This window comes from Leuciscus leuciscus (assembly GCF_965113295.1).
Source record: "Leuciscus leuciscus genome assembly, chromosome: 4".
Classification (NCBI taxonomy): domain Eukaryota; kingdom Metazoa; phylum Chordata; class Actinopteri; order Cypriniformes; family Leuciscidae; genus Leuciscus; species Leuciscus leuciscus.
In genome coordinates, this window is record NC_138728.1 from 39934486 (window position 1) to 39957240 (window position 22755).

General features: G+C 41.2%; 1 long non-coding RNA gene across 1 annotated transcript; it reads right to left on the bottom strand.

The window, feature by feature from the left end:
• Nucleotides 1-88: 88 nt before the first annotated feature.
• Nucleotides 89-22690, bottom strand: LOC309497507. The gene is made up of 4 exons (XR_014205583.1): nt 22615-22690; nt 5085-5219; nt 279-598; nt 89-155 (listed from the first exon to the last, which is right to left on the bottom strand). It is a non-coding gene; the product is annotated as an uncharacterized lncRNA (long non-coding RNA).
• Nucleotides 22691-22755: the final 65 nt, after the last annotated feature.

Below are 22755 nucleotides of genomic sequence, written 5' to 3' on the forward strand. Positions count from 1 at the left end.
GTCAGCTACATCGTCCAAGACAGGTATGCACATGTCTGGCCCCTGAACTAAACTGTCAAATAGGGTCTTAGAGAAACAACCCGGTGCAGGTCCTCCATGTACAAGGCTGACTGCTACTGCTCTCCCTGCTATGAAATACCTGTCCTCCCTGATGGCTGACATGAAATTAGAGAACACGTCAATACAACAGCCTTAAAACATCCTTAAAATCACAATTATGCAATGTAGAATAAAAGTTCTCAAATCTGTACAACAAACAGCACAAATATAATGTTTACCTTGGGAATCAAGAGCCAAGTTGAGACTGTTCTCTTTTCCCTCAAACATTGATGACTGCATTAGTGCCACCAAGAGTAACCGTAAAAATTCTCGCCTTGGACCACCCAGATCAATAGCCTCTTCATACTTTTCTTTATCATCAGAAAACCTGATCACCATTCTGTTATTTGGATTGTATGAGAGTCTGGTAAATCCCCGTACAGCACCATCCAGCACAGATGCACGGTTAATATTAAACTTGCAGGTTTGATTGTAGTTTATTTTTGTTGCAAGTTCTTCCAATATTTCCTTGATGGGGGTTTCCACTGCAGGCGGGATTCTGAAGAAGTACAGGTTTTATTATTTAAATTTCAGTATAATTAAAAAATATATCAAATAATATAAACATCATGTATACACAAAAGTGCTGCATAGTAGGGAATGTGTATTCCAATCAATCACTACTGAATCAGACTGATTGAAAATAGTTGCAAACTCTGCAGGTCCTCAGTGAGTTGTCATGTTTTTCTATAGACTGGTAAAACTTAAAAAGTTTATATATATATATATATATATATATATATATATATATATATATATATATATATATATATATATATATATATATATGAAGACTTCAGATGCAAAAGCCTCCAAATGCCATCTGAAATTTTCTTCTAAAATGAGCATTTTGATCAAGCTCATATATTTAGGTGCAGTAATTTCACTTTAATGACAATTAATAGGTAATTTTCATTGCCATTAAAGTGAAATAACTGAACATAAACATACAAGCTCGATAAAAATGATCATTCTAGAAGAAAATATCAGATGGCATTTAGAGGCTTTTGCATCTGAAGTCTTCATATATATATATATATATATATATTAGAGGTGGGCATAGATTAATTTTTTTAATCTAGATTAATCTAGATTAATTTTGAAATTAATCTAGATTAATCTAGATTAAAATGGCTCATTTGAATTCTGCCGAAGGCATTCAGAATATGTGTGCTACCCAAATAATGACTATAAAAGTAAGTCTTTGAGAACGGGTTTCTCAAGCCAGGTGGCGCATTAGACCAGGGGCTCATCTCCTGTTTCCAAAATGCATCACAAACTGCTTGAGAAAGCTGTTCTACTCATAGACTGTAAAAGGTTACTACTGTACTGTTACCGTCCGTAGGCAACATTAGGTAGGCCTATGTTATTATCAACTACTATAGGCTATCAATTAGGGATGGGCGATATGGCCTAAAATCTATATTGTGATATACATTGCAGCCTCTTGCGATAACGATTTACAGTATATTATAATAAAACCATTTCAGAACAGAATACACAGACCCATGCTAAACAACTGCTAAATGTTTTTGTTTTTAAAGGGTGTATGTAGTTTTGAGAACATATATTGTGCAAAACTGTAAGTACACAACATCATTTTGCAGATAAATAAAATTTAAGTACACTAGCTGCAGAGACTTAAGTAGGTCTAATGTTTATTATGGCTTGGAGCTTATGAAACCCCAAATTTAAAATTAGAATATTGTCTAACTGATGTCTTTTCAGTTAAAAAGAAACACAACAACGATTCTTAAAATCGAGATGATGTGCTACACCACTAAGCAAGGCTGGATTAGTACCCCCAGGGGCCCCTGGGCACTGAAGCTCATGGGCCCCCTCCCCTACCTGACAACCACACCCTCCAAAGGAACACACACCAGGTGTGGGATTTAACATGCCAATCACTATTGATCAAAAGCTGAAGGACTAGTTCACAAGACAATGATACGAAATAAATTTTTCTGAAAAGTATGGCTGCACGATTTGGGGAAAATGTCATATTGTGATTATTGAGGTCAATATTGCGATATGCGATTGCGATATAGTAAACAAATGGTTTCATGAGTTAACTTGCTTATTTCTCAAGTAAAATGCACACACAGATTAGTGATAATGCTGAAATTTGTAGCCCATTTCTCAACTCAAACTAGAAACAACAACTAAATGCACTGTGTTTTCAAATTAAAATAAATTCAATATTGTTATTTGTCTCAATAATACAAGAGTTAAAAATAAATGTCATATTTACCTGTGCCTGTCAAACAGGTAGACCTAGGACATATACCGAAATTGTCAAACTGCACTGCATAAATTATAAATTAAATATAGACTAATCCTTATTATAGCAAAAAAAAAAAACTTTAGTCAACAGCAGTGAGTCATTTTCTCTGTTCTTTTTGTTCTTTGATTAACTTTACTGACAGAAAGCTTTATTGGCTGCTGTCTCTTTAAGACCAGCTGACGGAGACGCGGCTCTCGCACGCGCCTCATTCTTTCACAACTCTTGACGTTCATCATAAGACAGCTCTTATGTTATGAAGATACTCGACAAAACGGACATTTTGGCATAATTGTGTGTGTTATTGTAAGTTCAAGCACGAAAGATAACTGTATTCTGGCGTGCTGTCTGTGCGCACGATACTGTGTCATACTGTGATACTGTGTGTCACAGTCAGACTTTTGTCTTGTCGCACATGAATTGTTTAAAAGCAATTTTAACAATTGCTTTTAAACAATGGTGCCCCTGCTTTTAAACAATTGCTTTTAAACACGTGCCCCTGGGCACGTGCCCAGATTGCCCATATGGTAGATCCGGCCCTGCACTAAGATATATTGGAATGGGAATAATACGCGCGCGCTGGTATTCAGTGATATCATGTTTCGTTTTGAATTTGAGGTGGTCGAACGGATTAGTCGTGTGTTAACTTACCGAACTGTTACCCCACACACTCTGTATAGTTTGCTGCAGCTCGTCTGACGGCTTAAACCCGAACCAAGTCCAAATAATGGATGTTGCACCGATCTTTTTCACCAGCTTTCAGCCGTGTTTACTTAAGATGACGACGAATATGCGTTGCAGCCGGGTTTACCTCGCGGCCGCGGGTAGATTGCGTCATCATCTCCCAACCCAACTTGGAGAATAGATTAACGGCGATATTTTTTTTATCGCGCGATAAGAGTCTCGCGTTAACGCAGCACGTTAACGCCGATAACGGCCCACCACTAATATATATATATATATATATATATATATATATATATATATAAATAAAATTCTACAATTATATACATTTTGTAGTGTTGGAAGAGAACAACACATTGTTAAGTGAAGTTACAATGACTGAATCCTCTGTTTAGTAACAATGCAACTACCGGAATGAATCAGTAAACAAGGTGTAACCAGCATTTATGGTAAGCAGTATCAAAAAAATTCAAATAAATGAGAATACTTTCACAACTGAACTGAAAAATCAATAATAAAGGAAAATACACCTAAAGGAAATGGTGTTCTTTGAAGTGTAATGGTTTGTTACATGTCCAAATTTTTTAAAATTAAAAATTTGATTTTAAATTAGAATTAGACTGAATAACTGAATAATACTCATGTCTGGTCCTCAATGCTTGCCATTATGGCACAGCAAAGATCTTCATCCTCTTCCTCATCTTCAGACGCTGCCCGAATAAGGGAAAGGTAGGTATCATAATCACCCTCCCAGGAGGCAGATCTGAAGGACTGGTCATTGTGCCAACAATGGGCAGGTGAGTTATGTCTTGTGCAAGGCTGATGGAACTGGTGGAGAATTGAGCTCTTGTGGGGGACTGAACTCTGGTGGATGACTGCGCACCTATGGAACTGGTGGAGAATTGAGCTCTTGTGGGGGACTGAACTCTGTTGGAAGACTGCGCACCGATGGAACTGGTGGAGAATTGAGCTCTTTTGGGGGACTGAACTCTGTTGGAAGACTGCGCACCGATGAAACTGGTGGAGAATTGAGCTCATGTGGGGGACTGAACTCTGTTGGAAGACTGCGCACCGATGGAACTGGTGGAGAATTGAGCTCTTGTGGGGGACTGAACTCTGGTGGATGACTGCGCACCTATGGAACTGGTGGAGAATTGAGCTCTTGTGGGGGACTGAACTCTGGTGGATGACTGCGCACCTATGGAACTGGTGGAGAATTGAGCTCTTGTGGGGGACTGAACTCTGTTGGAAGACTGCGCAGCGATGGAACTGGTGGAGAATTGAGCTCTTGTGGGGGACTGAACTCTGGCGGAGGACTGCGCACCGATGGAACTGGTGGAGAATTGAGCTCTTGTGGGGGACTGAACTCTGGCGGAGGACTGCGCACCTATGGAACTGGTGGAGAATTGAGCTCTTGTGGGGGACTGAACTCTGGTGGATGACTGCGCACCTATGGAACTGGTGGAGAATTGAGCTCTTGTGGGGGACTGAACTCTGTTGGAAGACTGCGCACCGATGGAACTGGTGGAGAATTGAGCTCTTGTGGGGGACTGAACTCTGGTGGATGACTGCGCACCTATGGAACTGGTGGAGAATTGAGCTCTTTTGGGGGACTGAACTCTGTTGGAAGACTGCGCACCGATGAAACTGGTTGAGAATTGAGCTCTTGTGGGGGACTGAACTCTGTTGGAAGACTGCGCACCGATGGAACTGGTGGAGAATTGAGCTCTTGTGGGGGACTGAACTCTGGTGGATGACTGCGCACCGATGGAACTGGCGGAGAATTGAGCTCTTGTGGGTGACTGAACTCTGTCGGAAGACTGCACACCGATGGAACTGGTGGAGAATTGAGCTCTTGTGGGGGACTGAACTCTGGCGGAGGACTGCGCACCGATGGAACTGGCGCAGGACTGAAAAGTAATGCTGTGAACTGAAAACTAAGAGGAAATGAAGGAATGTACATTAGACAAAGACTAAAAGTGCTAGAAAATAATTGAACCATGTCAAAGAAGGCATTCACCGAGTTTTGTGTGGAAGACTGGTCATTCAAATCAATGGTCATATTCTCTCCAGAAGCAGAACCTGATGACTGGTAGACCCTTTCGCCAGGCATGTCAACCTCAAAGCAGCTGTCATCAGAGCTGTCTGTTTCAGCCTTGGAAAATAATACAGCACAGATGAGATCTCTAGTTAAACAATGTATCTTGCATAGTTTCTAGTATTGTTGCCACTTCACGAGAGTTTTCAACAGTGACTGCAAATGTGAAAATGAATTCAAAAAACAGAAAGCTAAAAGTAAATTATGAAGTATAAAACAAGTTAACATTGCATAACATACATTTATACACTACAGTTGTGCTCATAAGTCTACATACCCCTTGCAGAATGTGCAAAATGTTAATAATTCAAATAAAATAAGAGTGATCGTGAAAATTGCATGTTATTTTTTATTTAGTACTGGCCTAAATAAACTATTTCACATAACAGATATTTACATATACTCCACAAGACAACATAATAACTGAATTTATAAAAATGACCCCATTTAAACGTTTACATTCTCCTATGTGTCATTTCCTGGATGATCCACGACTGTTTTTATATTAAGTCCCTTGTTGGTCCTGAGCAGTTCAACTGCGTGTTATTCTTCAGAAAAATCCTCCATTTTTCTTTTGCTTTACAACAGCATTATCGTCAGGAGAGGTCAACAGTATAACATCCTTATTAAAAGTCCGATGGTATTGTGTCCTGGGCCTGTAAAAACAACCACAGCTTAAAAAAAGCAAACTTCAACAGCATTTATCACAAATTACTTGACACCATTAGTTAAAGCTGCAGTCCATAACTTTTTTGGGTTAAAAATGATCTGAAATCAATATTTGGAAAAGTACATAACCAGCTAGTGTTCAAAACTATTGCCTTACTTTAGACCGATTCAATATCTTGCAATAATGTTTTCTAATTTGAGTGGTAAGGGTAGGTTTTCGCGGGAGATTCCAGCATGGCACTGCGTCATTACGTCACGTCTGTAAACATAAAGAAGTTTTCCCTGCTAGTAGGCTATGGTATGAGGATCCTGCAGGTGGCAGATATAGTCTTTTCTTACAGCAGCTAGAATAATTAAATTGATCATTTTGAGGGTGGATTGTAATCCAGAAAGGATTATGTGTTTATGAAACACATGTGAATGAAATTATATTCCAGTTTTAAATGTGCTTCTTATTACAGATAGCCTGGGATTACACAAGATTTGTATATGAAAGAAAACCAGTTCGAAGGGAGCATAGTTTGCTTTTTGGGTTAAAATAAATTTTTATATGGAAATCGAATGGTATGACAATTAGATATTAGACTGTACAGAAATTGAAATCTACCCGATAATACACACTATACTCATAGTCACGCAATGTTGTTAACATTAATAATTTGAGTATAAAGTATAACGCAGGACAGCATATCACAGCCTCCTATAACACCTGAGCAACAGCCCCTTTCACCAGATACTTTCTCACTCTCGCCAGCGACTCCACTCCTGTGCTTCTCACAGAAAATGGAAGAACTAGTGCATGCTGGAACCAGACTATCCCACTCTTTTGCTGCAAGCCCCCAGATACCAACCAAAAATCGTCAGGCACCTCAAACACCGAAGCCTGCGCGCCGAGCTCGCCCGCCCCCTCCTCCTGTGAGAGCTCTTCGGCCTCTTCGGCCAAAACGCCAGGGCCCACACCCTCCTCCATCTGCTCGAGGTGAACCAAAAACAACTGATACCAGCTCTCAGTGATGTGTTTTGGGTTCCTGTTATGATAACAGTAACTTTCTCAAATGTTTACAGAACAAGCGGGAACCCAGTGTGCCTGTATCTTTCTCTATTGCTGTTCTATTACAAGATAGAAAGTCTAAGGCCTTCAATAGCCGTACAGCAAACCCAACTAATCTGGTGCCTATTACATGTCAAACTAAGATTGCTGTGGGGACAAAAAGTAAGACTGTTAAGTTAGCACTTTTAAACATTCGCTCACTTAAAAATAAATCACTTCTAGTCAACGACTTAATAACCACAAACAACCTGGACTTTATGTTTCTAAATGAAACCTGGCTAGAAGACAGCTGCAGTGCAACAATCCTCAATGAAACATCCCCTCCTAACTTTACTTTTATGAGTGTCTGCAGAGCTGTTAAGAGAGGTGGGGGTCTAGCTGCTCTTTTTAAAGATATCTATCAATGTAAGCAAATATCATTTGGGAATTACCCGTCTTTCGAATATCTGGGTACTGTGTTAAAAGGTGCTCCTCGCATTTTACTTATCATTATTTACAGGCCTCCAAAATATTCTCCAGCCTTTGCTGAGGACTTTACAGAACTGTTATCAACAATTACCTCAGAGTTTGACTGTTTTGCCATTGCTGGAGATTTTAACATTCACATAGATAATGCAGAAAACAATATGGCAAAAGAAATCAAAACTGTTTTAAAAACTTTTGATCTGACTCAGCATGTACATGGACCCACACACAATCATGGACACACTCTAGATTTACTTATCAGTAAGGGTCTAAACATTTCATCGATTTTTATTAAGGATGTAGCACTGTCTGATCATTTCTGTATTTTCTTTGATATATTGATCTCTCCTGCCACTGAAGCTAGATCTGTGTCTGTCAAGAAGAGATGCTTAAATGAGAACACTAGTGTACTATTTATGAAGGCTATATCCTTAACACCAAGCATATCTGCTGACTCTGTTGATTTTCTCCTTGATTCTTTTAACTCAAAAGTTAAAAATATAATTGATGATATTGCTCCTGTTAAAGTCAGGAAGAAGAGTGGCAGACAAAAAACACCTTGGAGAAACTCAACAGCAGTGCAAAATATGAAAAGACAATGCAGAAAAGCAGAGCGCATGTGGCGGAAGACAAAACTTGTAGTCCATTATAACATCTACAAAGACAGCCTGCATGCTTTCAATATGGAACTAGGCAAAGCTAGACAGACTTTCTTCTCAAATATTATAAACAGCAATTTAAACAACACACGCACTCTTTTTGCTACTGTAGAGAGACTGAAAAACCCCCCAAGCCAGATTCCTAGTGAAATGCTCTCAAACAGCAAGTGCAGTGAGTTTGCTTCTTTCTTCTCTGAGAAAATCAATAATATCAGAAAGGTGATCAGCACATCCTTGAGTTGCACTGGGGTCAGACAGATCAGACCACCTGAGAAAGTAGTTACTATGTCTGACTTCAAAGAAACTGATGGCAAAATTTTGGAAGAAACCGTACAACACCTTAAAACATCAAAATGCGCCCTTGACACACTTCCCACATCTTTCTTCAAAATTGTGCTAAACAGTTTAGAAGCAGATCTTCTAGAAGTGGTAAATGCCTCACTTCTCTCTGGGAGTTTTCCAAACTCCCTGAAAACTGCAGTTGTCAAGCCCCTCCTGAAAAAGAGCAATCTGGATAAGACCATATTAAGCAACTATAGACCGATCTCAAATCTTCCTTTCATAGGCAAGATCATTGAAAAAGTTGTCTTCAATCAGCAGAACAAATTCTTAAGCTCGAATGGATACTTTGACAATTTTCAATCCGGTTTCCGACCGCATCACAGCACAGAGACAGCGCTCATAAAGATAATAAACGATATTCGCTTAAATACTGATTCAGGCAAATTATCAGTGCTGGTACTACTCGACCTCAGTGCTGCATTTGACACTGTCGATCATAACATACTTCTTGACAGGCTGGAAAACTGGGTGGGGCTTTCTGGGATAGTCCTAAAATGGTTCAGGTCATACTTAGATGGGAGAGGTTATTATGTGAGTATAGGAGACCATAAGTCTGAGTGGACATCCATGACATGCGGAGTCCCTCAAGGCTCAATTCTTGCGCCACTCCTGTTCAACCTGTATATGCTCCCAATGAGCCAAATAATGAGAAATAACCAAATTGCTTACCACAGCTATGCAGACGACACACAGCTGTACTTAGCCCTATCGCCTAACGATTACAGCCCCATTGACTCCCTGTGCCGATGCATTGACGAAGTCAACAGTTGGATGTGTCAAAACTTTCTTCAATTAAACAAAGACAAAACTGAAGTTATTGCGTTTGGAAACAAAGATGAAGTTCTCAAAGTGAACGCATACCTTCACTCTAGGGGTCAAACAACTAAACATCAAGTCAGGAATCTTGGTGTGACACTAGAGTCAGACCTTAGTTTCAGTAGTCATGTCAAAGCAATAACTAAATCAGCATACTATCATCTGAAAAATATTGCAAGAATTAGATGCTTTGTTTCCAGACAAGACTTAGAGAAACTTGTGCATGCTTTCATCACCAGCAGGGTGGATTATTGTAATGGACTCCTCACTGGCCTTCCCAAAAAGACCATAAGACAGTTGCAGCTCATACAGAACGCTGCCGCCAGGATTCTGAGCAGAACCAGAAAATATGAACATATCACACCAGTCCTCAGGTCTTTACACTGGCTCCCAGTTAGATTTAGGATTGATTTTAAAGTATTATTACTGGTATATAAATCATTCAATGGCCTAGGACCTCAATACATTGCAGATATGCTCACTGAATATAAACCCAACAGATCACTCAGATCATTAGGATCATATCAGCTAGAAATACCAAGGGTTCATTCTAAACATGGTGAGTCTGCTTTTAGCTATTATGCCAGCCGCAGCTGGAACCAGCTTCCAGAAGAGATCAGATGTGCTCCTACAGTAGTCACATTCAAATCCAGACTCAAAACACTTCTGTTTAGCTGTGCATTTACTGAATGAGCACTGTGCCGCTGTTCGTCCGACTGTTTGTACTGTACTGTATTTTACTCTATTTTTCTAAACTGTTTTAATTATTCTTATTTCTTTTAATTATTTAAATTTCTCCTATGTCAGCAGGGCATTTAGCCCGAAACTGTAAATGCCCACTCAGAAGGTGATAATGTGAAAGTGATTAATGTGGGTTTGAAAGTAGAACAGTATTTAAATGACGATATTAAAGTTTTCGTCTGAGAAAGAATGTGAACGCAGTGCTAAAGTGCTAAAGAAAGTGAAAAGAACGTGTGAGTAAATGAGGGAGAAAAGAAAGTTAAAGGAAAGTTGATAGATGGAAGTCGTAAGAAGATTGAAGGTTAAAAGAAGGTTGAAAGATTTAAGTCTTAAGGGAATCCTTTGAAAGAAAGATCTATAATAAATTTTATTTTTTATTTTTTAAAAGTACTGTATTTTATTTGATTTTTCTAAACTGTTTTAATTATTCTTATTTCTTTTCATTATTTTAATTTCTTCTATGTAAAGCACTTTGAATTGCCATTGTGTATGAAATGTGCTATATAAATAAACTTGCCTTGCCTTGCCTTGCCTTGCCTTGCGTGTAATTTGCATAGCGTCTGGAAGCTATGACGCTATTCTGCTATTCTCATTGCAGATAATGTAGAAGTGAGCCTCTGGAGGGGGCTGTAAGTTAACATTACTGCAAACTTGTTATTGTCTCAATAGTACAATAGTATAAAATAAATAGAACAATAAATAAGAACATTTGTATGCTCATGAAAATAAGATATTTTGAACATTCTGTCCAGACAAGCAGGGACATTTAAGCAGGATGTAACAGTTTTGTCTAAACTCAGTCCATCATTTTTGGTGTAAGTGTATTGTGATTGTCAAAACATTTGGTTTAGTGTTTAGTGACAACAACATGTTACAACATGGTACAATAACTTATTGGCTACTTATTATTGCTTGACACAAACTTCACAATTTCAATTCAAATCTTGTGATTTCATTCCGATCTTAATTCAATATCGATTCATTTGTATAAATATCAGGTAGCCTAATAGTAGATGCATTTTAACTTTTCTCAAAAAAAAAAAAAAACCAAGTCTTCCACTTACACATTTTTCTGGTGCATTCAGCAAAAATGCCAAAGGTCAAAAGAAAGAAAGAAAAAATGTCCAGAGAAGCTAGAGCCAGGAAGGGGCCGGTTGTTTTTGGAGGAAAACTTCAGTCAGCTGCCATCTACACATGATCAACTAAAGAAGGGACATCTGCAGTTACTTTATCATGTCGGCGACAAGTCTCCAGCCCAAACTGTGAAAGCTATCCAAGAAATGCTCCACTGTACACTTAATCCCCATCACATAAGACATTTGGCAAAGAGAGTGCAGAAATATGAGCACCACCTCACTCGTCAGACATGGACAGCTAAACAAAGGTAAGCATGACCCCATATACTGTTTTTTCTTCAATAACTGTAGCTGTATAATCATGTAACTGTTAATTGCCTTAAGTCTCTAATAATATTAATCATATAAATTGAGTACTATATTAAATCATACTTGCTGGTGATTCTGGAATATGACAGTGTTATCAGCAATGCATTATAATAAAAATAATTGCCTCCATTTGATTTTTTTACAGATATGCCTTGAAGATTTTGTCAAATTCACAGCAGTACCTTGACATGCCTGATGTTCAAGCTGATGTAGTGATGTCTGAGGATCCCAGTCCTACTACGCCTTCCGCTGAGTTCTCTTATCAAGCAAGAAGCCTTCCTTCCATCACTGATGTTGTTCCCAGCCCAGCCTTAGGACCCTTTGATCTGAACAATGGTCAGCCTCCCATGGTGTTGATATGCATGATGACCCAAGTCTGCCTTCCACTGGAGATGTTGGACCCACTGATTCGGATTACACATTACACACCAGATGTTCAATCAACATCAAGTGAAAGTCCAACAACACTGATGAAAACAACGAAGTCCAAGGTCCCAGGCACCCCTGACACACCACTATCTATTCGTTCCTTACAGCGAAAGGGTTTGTTGACACCAAGGAAACTTAAGATGCAACAGACATTAGCTTTTGTTGCAAGACAAAGAGCTGAGATGAATCAAAATCACTTGAACAAAGTGAAAAAATTAAGAGCTAAATTGAAGGCACCAGAACTACAGGTTGTACAAGTAAAACATCTCAGACAACTTCTGAAACGGAAAGATGCATCATTAGCAAAAAAAGACTTAAAAATTGGTGAAATTCACTCCAGATACTCCAAACTAGCCATAGTGAAGGAACTTTGTGATGTTAAAGGAAAACTAACAAAATTACAAAAAATGCACAAACGTTAAAACACCGCAATAAAACCCGAAGGAGGACAATTCGGGCACAAGGACTAAATGACGGACAAGATGCTACGGACAAGATGCATTGCTGATTTGCAGGGCAAGCTCAGAGAAAAAAATTATGCTATCTGCCAGCTGCAATGTGACAATATGTGGCTACAGGATACAGTTAATGATTGGCAGCATGACTCAAAATTAAAAAAGGAGGAGAAGCAGTATCCCACAGAAATGAGGATGCTTGTTTATGAAGCAATAGTAAATAATCTTCCTACAAAAAACATCCCCACTTTAATTTCTCAGTTTGCAAAGCGCACTGGTGTTGATATCGGAGATGTCCCAACTTGGAGGACAGCGGAAATGATGTGCCGTGAACTTGGCACAATTTCAGATTTTCAAGTGGCTGAGCATATGCTAGAGAACAAAGATATGACATTAGGTTTTGATGCAACAACTCAGGAGGGTGTTGTCACGGTGTGGGTTTTGTGTCTTGTTCCTTGTTCTTGTCTGTCATGTGATTCCCTGCTTGTCATGTGATCCTGCCATGTGTCTTGTCCCATGTTCAGCTGTTCCCCGTTATGTTGATTAGTCTTCCCAGGTGTTTCAGTTTACCACGCCCCTTGTTATCTTGTTTAGCTTGTGTTCCCTTGTATTTAAGCCCTCATGTTTGCCCTGTGTCTTTGTCTAGTATTGTATGTTTCTAGTTGTGTTTGTGCCATGTCCAGGTTCTTGTTTTGAGTTACTAGTTTACAGTCTTTGTTTGATTATGTTTATTATAATTAAAGTTGCATTTGGGTCCGCTCCATCTTGCCTCCAGAGGATTCATTCGTTACAGAATACTAGACCAAACCATGGACCCAGTAACTAAACTCTGCTCCATCTTCCAGGATGGCCACCCCATAGAGGACTATGTGGGTGAGTTTGTGGCTTGTTGCCACCTGGCCCCTCTGGATGACAGGGAACTTAAAGATTGTTTTTGGATGGGACTGGATCAGGACGTGAGTCTTTATTTGCCTGAGGTTGACCCGAGATGGACTCTAGCTCAATATATAGATTTTGTTTTGCTATTTTGTGGGTCTCCCTTCACAGTGGGCGAAGCTGAGCCCACTCAGCCCGTCAGCCCTGTCAAGCCCGGTAAACTAGAGCTCCGTAACCACCCTGGATCGGACGCTGGGATCATCTGGCCCCGAGCCCGTAGGCTGGTGTCGAGTAGCGCCGATCTGTCGTCAAAAATGTTCGACCCAGCCCTTGTGTCTGTCAGGGGGGCCTTCGGGTATGCTACTCCAGCTGATCCAGAGTCAGTCACCAGCACTAGCGAGCCTGCACGTCACGCCAGTCCAGCCGAGCCTGCACTTCACGCCAGTTCAGCCGAGCCTGAGCCTGAGAGCGTCATGCCCGCCGAGCCTGAGAGCGTCATGCCCGCCGAGCCTGGGACTGGGAGCGTCATGCCCGCCGAGCCTGGGACTGGGAGCGTCATGCCCGCCGAGCCTGGGACTGGGAGCGTCATGCCCGCCGAGCCTGGGACTGGGAGCGTCATGCCCGCCGAGCCTGAGCCTGTCATGCCCGCCGAGCCTGAGCCTGTCATGCCCGCCGAGCCTGAGCCTGTCATGCCCGCCGAGCCTGAGACTGTCATGCCCGCCGAGCCTGAGACTGTCATGCCCGCCGAGCCTGAGACTGTCATGCCCGCCGAGCCTGAGACTGTCATGCCCGCCGAACCAGAGACTGTCAACCTCACGTCTGCTCAACCAGAGACTGTTCACGCCATGTATGCGCCGCCTGAACCCTCAGTGACCGCGACACTGGCCATTATGGCCACAGCCATGTGGTGTGTGTGGGCTGTGCACACACTCGAGCCGGTGTCTGTTCCTGTTCCCGAGCCGGTGTCTGTTACTGTTCCCGAGCCGGGGTCTGTTCCTGAACCGGGGTCTGTCCCGGTCCATAACCCCATAGCTGGCCCCAAGAAAAGTTTGGGGGGGGGCAGTAGGTCCCCTGATGGGACCATGGCCACGCCGCCATGGCCGCCTGAACTATCTGGTCCTCCCTGGCCGCCTGAAGGGTCCTCTCCTCCCTGGCCGCCTGCTCCGCCGTGGCCGCCCGAAGGGTCTTCACCGCCCTGGCCGCCCGAAGGGTCTTCTCCGCCGTGGCCGCCCGAAGGGTCGTCTGCAGTTCCTGCTCCGCCCTGGTCGCCCACGCTTCACGACCCAGGTCCGCCATTATTATGCCCTGGTCCCATTCCCCTGCATGGACCTGGCCCTCCATCCCTCCCCCAAGACCACCTCCGCTTCACCACCCTCCTGAACTATTGTTTTTTGTTTTTTTTTATGTGCGTCGGGAGCTGCCCATAGGGGAGGGGCTATGTCACGGTGTGGGTTTTGTGTCTTGTTCCTTGTTCTTGTCTGTCATGTGATTCCCTGCTTGTCATGTGATCCTGCCATGTGTCTTGTCCCATGTTCAGCTGTTCCCCGTTATGTTGATTAGTCTTCCCAGGTGTTTCAGTTTACCACGCCCCTTGTTATCTTGTTTAGCTTGTGTTCCCTTGTATTTAAGCCCTCATGTTTGCCCTGTGTCTTTGTCTAGTATTGTATGTTTCTAGTTGTGTTTATGCTATGTCCAGGTTCTTGTTTTGAGTTACTAGTTTACAGTCTTTATGTTTGATTATGTTTATTATAATTAAAGTTGCATTTGGGTCTGCTCCATCTTGCCTCCAGAGGATTCATTCGTTACAGGTGTACACGTCAATTCAATACATGTAACTTCATCTGACAAGTGCCACATTATTGCAGTTGATCCTTTGGCTAGGGGAACTGCAGAGAACTATGAAGTGCACATTAATCAGTCTGTAGACAATTTAGTTGAGGTACATTGTGCTTTTCACAAAGCTGAGAAAATAAAGGACAACACAGTAGACTTTCCAAAGGTAAGGTCAGAAATAACTGCGTCTGTTTCAAATTCAATGACAGACAGGGCAGCTGTTAACCATGCCACCATTGAACAATTAGAGAATTCCTGGGGCAAAAAAATAATGAATTAAATTGCCACTTACATCCACTAGAAACTATTGCTATTGAATGTTGCAAAGCATTGAAGCAGAAGGAACCATCTAACATTGTGAAGAAGGTGTTGGGTTCAGATTGCATGGCCAATGATTTAGTGCTGGGCTTGAATAAATTCAGGTACAGAGATGCAGCTGGGGACCCAAAAGGATTTGTGCTTGCATTGTCTAATGCCAAACTGCCTCGAGGTTTGCTGTCAAGATACAGAGGAAACAGGCTCCATGTTATGTTCCTGATCTGTGAACGGCTTCATGAACACAGAGAATTCTTTGTGAAGTTTCTTAATGGACAAACAACGATATGAAAAGTGTTGCCCTTCCCATTTATTGCACATTTCCCCCCGAAATCATAATGCACGACCCGTAAATATGCAGGCAAATGTGGTTGCTTACTATATCAGTCGAGCAAATAGCGCGGATGTGTAGATGGTAGGACTGTGTCTTCCTTCAACATGATATTAAACCCTGTCCATCCAGGAAGGACTTTGCCCTAGGGCTCAGGTACTTTCAGTAAAAAGAATGCAGCATCAATTATTCTACCGGTAGTTTGGGCATATCTGTATTGGTCCTGCTGGAGATCTATCTTCAATGTAAAATTCTGTGGACCAGACCGCTTTCCTCTCGTGTAGGTTGAAAGATTTAGTGGAGGAGGATGAACAGACCGCTCTCGTGTTCTCTGTCTGGGTAATGTGTCTGGTAAGGATGCTGTATAACTGTTTATATGGCCCTCTGAATTATTATACCATTGGTGTTATGTGTTGTCCCTTTACCTGAAAGAGTCTCCTCTCCAAAGTCATTATTATCCTAGACAAGAGTCACAGGCACTTCAGCACTGATGTTTTCAGGGATGTATATTTCTCCTCTCTCCATTTGTAGGTGAGCAAGGGCAGTATCATGCTCAAGGACCTGGAAATTGGATGAGCAGTGACCCAGACCATTTAACAACCCTATAAGCTGTGCAGAGCCAGTCATATGCCGAACTGCCATTGCAAGTGAGCACTGTTTTGGCATGAGCCACCGTCCTCTGGTTGCCAGGGTAATAATGTCCTGACAAGTGGACACTATCTTTCTGCTGTCCTCTGAAGTGACATCAACACGTTCATCTGATGGTTGTGATGACATTCCTGATATCCATGCAATGAAATTAAAAAGTTTGTGAGGCACTACACTCTGGGCATTTTCCAGTGTGAGGTCACCTGCTGTGGGAGGCCATGGAAGATTTGGGTATCTTTTTTATGTCTTTTGAATGATTTCTTTAACCCTCTAGGGTCTGAGGTGTTTTGGGGGTCCTTGAGATGTTCTGACATGCCCTGACATTTGTGCTTTTTTCAGTTGCTTATAAACATATTAATGGCAAAGGTGTAATTACACTCTATTTAGTACAAACAGGGCTACCATAATATGTGAGCAACATGTATACATGTTTGTATTTTTGAGAGAATAATGTTTATGCATGGTTATTGAAAAAACAAAAAATGAAAGTTTCTGAAATAAGGCCACAAAACACATGCTAAATATGTCCACAAGACTTCTGAATAATGCATTTTGTCGCCTAGAGTTTTTTCTTCAAAATGATGTGAAAATCATCCTGCCTAATCATTCACATAAAACAATACATTGATTTAAATTTTGTAAGACACTTTTGTTTGGAAAGGCAATATGCGTGTGTGCGTGAACGATCAACACCATCATAAATAATAAGTGGTTCACACCTGAGGAGACAATGGGGCCCGCATAAATGGGCTGCATACATAATAAGCCTTTCATTCAGGTGTGTCACTGAGTCACAAGAAAGAGTGCAAGGACAATATATATATATTGGGTAGAGAATACTGTATATTCTCTACCCAAATGTGTCACTAATAAAACACAATAAAAGTAATTTAAAGAGAAGACTTATATTGACCTTTTAAGATTTTGTTTACATCTATCCTTGTATATTTTTTTTTGCTATTTTATTAATTGTATAAAAGGTTATACAATTACAACAACAATTATGGATGTCAACCAATCTGGCTTCAAGAAAGGACATTCAACTGAGACTGCATTACTGTCAGTCACAGAAGCCCTACGGATCGCAAAAGCTGCTTCCAAATCTTCAGTCCTCATTCTCCTGGATCTGTCTGCTGCCTTCGACACGGTGAATCATCAGATCCTTCTGTCCACCCTCTCATCACTGGGCATCACAGGAACTTCACTCCACTGGTTTGAGTCCTATCTCACAGGTAGGTCCTTCAAGGTCGCATGGAGAGGCGAGGTATCCAGAGCAGATCAGCTGACCACAGGGGTTCCCCAGGGTTCAGTTCTTGGTCCCCTCCTCTTCTCCATCTACACCACATCACTGGGACACATCATACAGGCACACGGTTTTTCCTACCACTGCTATGCTGATGACACGCAGCTCTTCCTCTCCTTTCAACCAGATGACCCCACAGTAGCTGCACGGGTCTCAAGCTGTCTGGCGGACATCTCCACATGGATGAAGGAACATCACCTGCAGCTCAACCTGGCAAAGACTGAGCTTCTCGTCCTCCCTGCCAATCCATCTCTACAGCACGACTTCACCATCCAGCTAGAGTCATCATCAATCACCCCATCAATATCGGTCAGAAATCTTGGAGTAACGTTTGATGACCAGCTGACCTTCACAGATCACATTTCAAAGACAGCTCGATCATGCAGGTTTGCACTGCACAACATCAGGAAGATCAGGCCTTTCCTAACTGAGCATGCAACACAACTTATCGTCCAGGCCCTGGTCATCTCTAGGCTTGACTACTGCAATGCCCTTCTGGCTGGACTCCCAGCATGTGCGACCAAACCCCTACAGATGATCCAGAATGCTGCAGCTCGTCTTGTCTTCAACGAGCCCAAGAGGGCCCACGTCACTCCTCTGTTCATCTCTCTGCACTGGCTACCTCTAGCTGCTCGCATCAAGTTCAAGGCACTGACGCTTGCTTACAGAACTATCACAGGCTCAGCTCCCCCCTACTTTCACTCACTCCTACGAGTCTACATCCCTACCAGACACCTACGATCGGTCAACGAGCGACATCTCGTGGTTCCATCACAGAAAGCCACAAAATCACTTTCCAGAACATTCTCATTTACAGTTCCATGCTGGTGGAACGCTCTCCCCACCCTCATCCAGAATGCAGAATCCCTGACAACATTCAAAAAACAGCTGAAAACCAATCTCTTCCGTGAGCACTTAACCTTATAGAAAAAAATAAAAAAAATAAAATAAATTCCTTCCCCTTTGAAACATCACTTATCAGGCTTATGCTACTCTGAATAATACCTGAACTTCGTATTTTGAGCACTTCCTGCGTTGTTGTTGCTTTTGCCTCTTTATGATGACTCGCTGAATTTAGTCCTAATTTGTAAGTCGCTTTGGATAAGGGCGTCTGCTAAATGACTAAATGTAAATGTAAATGTAAATTACAATTTTAACAATATTTCCAGTGTAATCTTTCTTTGTAAAAACTAAAGTATACATTTTATCATATTTATTTAAAAGTTAAGGGTTCATTAGTTTGAATATAGCCTACATTGGAAAAAACACTATAATAACATCTATTATTTTTGACTAAACATAATATATATATAAATATATATATATATATATAACATATGAGCAGAAATTGGCAACATTATAAGCTTATTTGATGTGGCAGTATTTTATAGTAAAAACTTTATAATCTATCCGATTATTGTAGTCGATTTTTACTCATCTCAGTATAGCAATAGAGTTTGGTGAAAGCGGTTCATTCATTCACACAAAAAAACGCGATTCATTTTTAAACAGTATTTGTGCCAGCTGTAGTAGCTACACAACAGCGCGCATCTGTGCATTTATTCATTCACACACACACAGAAACGCGATTCATATTTAAACAGTCTTTTTGCGTGTACAGACACTATTGCGATTAGAACAAAGCAAATATAGAACTGACCTATTCCTCAGCTGGATCCGTTGCTCCTCGAAATTAAACTTCCAGCACTTCTGAGGTAAATTTTCCAGGATTATTATTAAGATAGTATTATTCTTCACAGCGTCGTAAAGTACATGACTCTGATTACTCGCGGTGTGTGTTATCCAGCTGATGTGGGCGTTCACAGGTTTGCATGGATGCCTCAGATAATTTGCGTTTGAATAGCGCGCGCTCTCCGTGGGCGGGGTCACATTAAAACATAATGAGCTGAGATGAGAATGACTGACATCTCTCTATTTTCATACATATTACATAAATATTTGTTTTTTATAAAAATTACTTAATTTAATAGAAGAGAATTCAAGCTTCATGCCTGTGTGTCTGTATGCCTGTTTAACTGAGTATTCGCTGAGTTACAGTTCATTTTCAGACGCGTTTCAGAATGGAATTCACTGACAGAGAGAAAGCAGAACTCACATCATGTTTATTAAAAAATACACACTTAACAGGATCGATTGATGTATGAAACTTGTATGTAAGATCAAAGTCAACAGAGTATTTTGAGTCTCTTTTGCACTGATACAGTATAAATATAAATAGAATTGAATTTTTTTCTGTAATTTTTCCTAGCACACACTATATATATATATATATATATATATATAGTGTGTGTGTGTATAAATAGAAATAGAAATAAATAGAAATAAAGTAGCATCATCTTTTCAGACCACAATGCATTTACCTTATAAAACAAGTGGCCTGTCTGATGGCCGGCCATCGGTCATCAGACATCTGATCGGTGTGATTGTTGGTTCTATGTCTGACCATCCATATGAATGCTGTCTGTATCACTGGCCATCACCAGCCATTGATTGTTGAATGGGCGACCATCAGTATGAATGCTGTCTGTAAGAACTGATTTTCCTGCTAAGACAAAAACTCACCCTGCAATAAAGCCATAAAATGCACCCTGGACAGCAGATAGCAAAGACAGAGCACAGGACCTTGTCCTGCCCAAACTTATCTCCTTGTCCCCTTGTTTGACTTCAACTCATCCCCCCTCTCCCTCCTCAAGTTACTGAAAGTTCATTAAGAATGTCTATATATCACATATGGTGTATCTTGTGAATATGTTGTTTTTTCCTTTTCATGTTTGGTATAATTTTAAGTGTCTCAGTGCGATTGGTAAAATGGTCTTAATTTCATTGCAGTCATTGGTTTAATGAGAAAGATTGAGAAATTAGGAGAATCCTGTTTCTCCTCTCTGGGTGATATCTCTTTAAGATATCTCAAGAAACCAGGTGCTACCCCCCTGGGGTACATGGATTGGCCCAAACAACTCTAAACAACATTGGTATAACCCTTTTTGTTCTCATCTGGGTATTTAAGGATAAGTGTCAGAGCAGTCTTTGGGACTCTTTACCAGGAACCCCCATACAGTGATGTTTCAGTGTTTTCCTGTTGGAGAGCCCTGACACACCACTGTGTGTCTTTGTCAGGAAAACATTACTTACTTTTAGAGTCATCTTTGAGTAAATGATGTCATGTATTTATTATTTCTGAATTGGCTTTTAATCATTTACTTCTGTAATTGGCATGATACATTTTTACCTGACAAATAAATGTTACATCTTGATTTATTCGGAAGTTTTCTGAAATCATTATTTTAGTAGACTATGAGGAGGCTGGTGCTACCGCAGCTCTGTGTCCAGGATAGGTCAAACTAAAGGCGCATGTATGAACGGAGCAGTAGGCACGTCATCTGAAGACCTTTTGATTTCTGTCTATCACTGACTTGGCAAGTTGTATGGAAGTGGCTAAATAAGCTACACTTTTTGTATGCGTGAGCAGTAGGCAACTGACTTAAGAGGTATTAGCAAGCCCTGCACCCTCTGACCAAGACAGATGAAGAGTGGCATCCAAGCACCAGCCAACCAGCAGAAAAGAGATGCAAGCTCTCAGATTCTTGCTGTTTTAGAACTGAATCGACCAGTAAAAGGGAGAGGCAAAAATAGCAGCAGAAAAACCAAGTCCTTACCCACTGTGTCCCCAAGCACCTCTAAAGAAAAGTGGAACTGTTCAACTGACGAGGATATTACACCACCGCCTGCAGTCTTCAGACCATTTAGAACACCAGGACCACAGCTGATCCTCACAGCATCATACACTGTGTTGCAGTTGTTCCAGCTCTTCTTATCCACTTCAATGCTGCAGACAATTGTGCAAAACACAAATGCCTGTGGAACACTTCCGAAAAAAGAACAAAAACAGTGGCAAGATACTTCTTTGAATAACTTATATGCTTATCTGTCACTTGTTATATTCATGGGTCTAGTAAAAGTGCCTTCGCTGACGGATTACTGGAGGAAATCCAACATTTTCCACATACCCTTTCCTTCCCAAGTCATATCTTCAAGGACATTTTTTACCATCTCCTCTGCACTGCATCTCAGTGATCCCAAGGTGGATGCCGAAAACAACAACAAAAAAGGAACAGCTGCCTATGACCGTCTCTGCGAGATAAAGCCGATGTATCAGGAGCTGAGAGATGCATGTAAGAACTTTTTCCATCCTTTCCAGAACATTGCCATTGACGAGAGGATGGTGGCATCAAAAGCTAGGAATGGACTAAAGCAGTATATGAAGGCCAAGCCAACAAAGTGGGGATATAAACTGTTTGTGCTTGCAGACTCGCTGTGTGCGTACACGTGGGACTTTTTTGTTTATGAGGGTAAATCACCTGCAGCACCCATTCCACAGAACAAAGGACTGAGTTATGAGTCATGGCACTGGTTGATGAGAAGATGTTGGGAACAGGCTACAGACTGTTTGTTGACAACTTCTACACTAGTCCAGCTCTGTTTAGAGATCTCCTGAAAAAAAAAAACATCTGGGCTTGTGGAACTATTTGGTCCAACAGGATAGGCTACCCTAAAACCGGCATGAACAAGCTTCCCAAAAAAGCTCCTCGTGGCACACATTGTTGGCTGAGAGAAGGGAACTTGCTGTTTGTGGAATGGAAGGACACAAGAGAGGTACAGATGTGCTCCACCATTCACAGAGGCACCGGAGGGAGTGTTGTGAAGAGGAAAGTGAAAGGTGGAAATGGACAGTGGGAATATAACAGGTTTGTAAAATATATTCAGTAGTGTCAATTTTACTTGTTTATATTTCATCTATATTGAATATCAAGTACATTTCTGAAAATGTATTCTAAAATATGACCGATTATATTTCTATTCAGGTCTCAGATGCACTCAATGGCTACTACTCAGTCTCACACAAAACAAGAAAGTGGTATCGTACCTTCTTCTACCACTTCGTGGACATAGCCATTGTCAATGCCCTTATACTCCAACGTCAAATGGCCTGTATGAAGAACCAGAAGCCACTGACACAAAAACAATGCAGAGAACATCTTGTTGAGGAACTTACTGTGTTGGTGCGTGCTGATGTTCCTTCATCTCCTCCATCCCACAAAGATGAGACTCGCCATTTACCAGGGAACTTTGCTTCAGACAGCACCAAAGGAAGGCGTGAGTGCAGGATTTAAAAACAAAACAAAAAAAATACTGT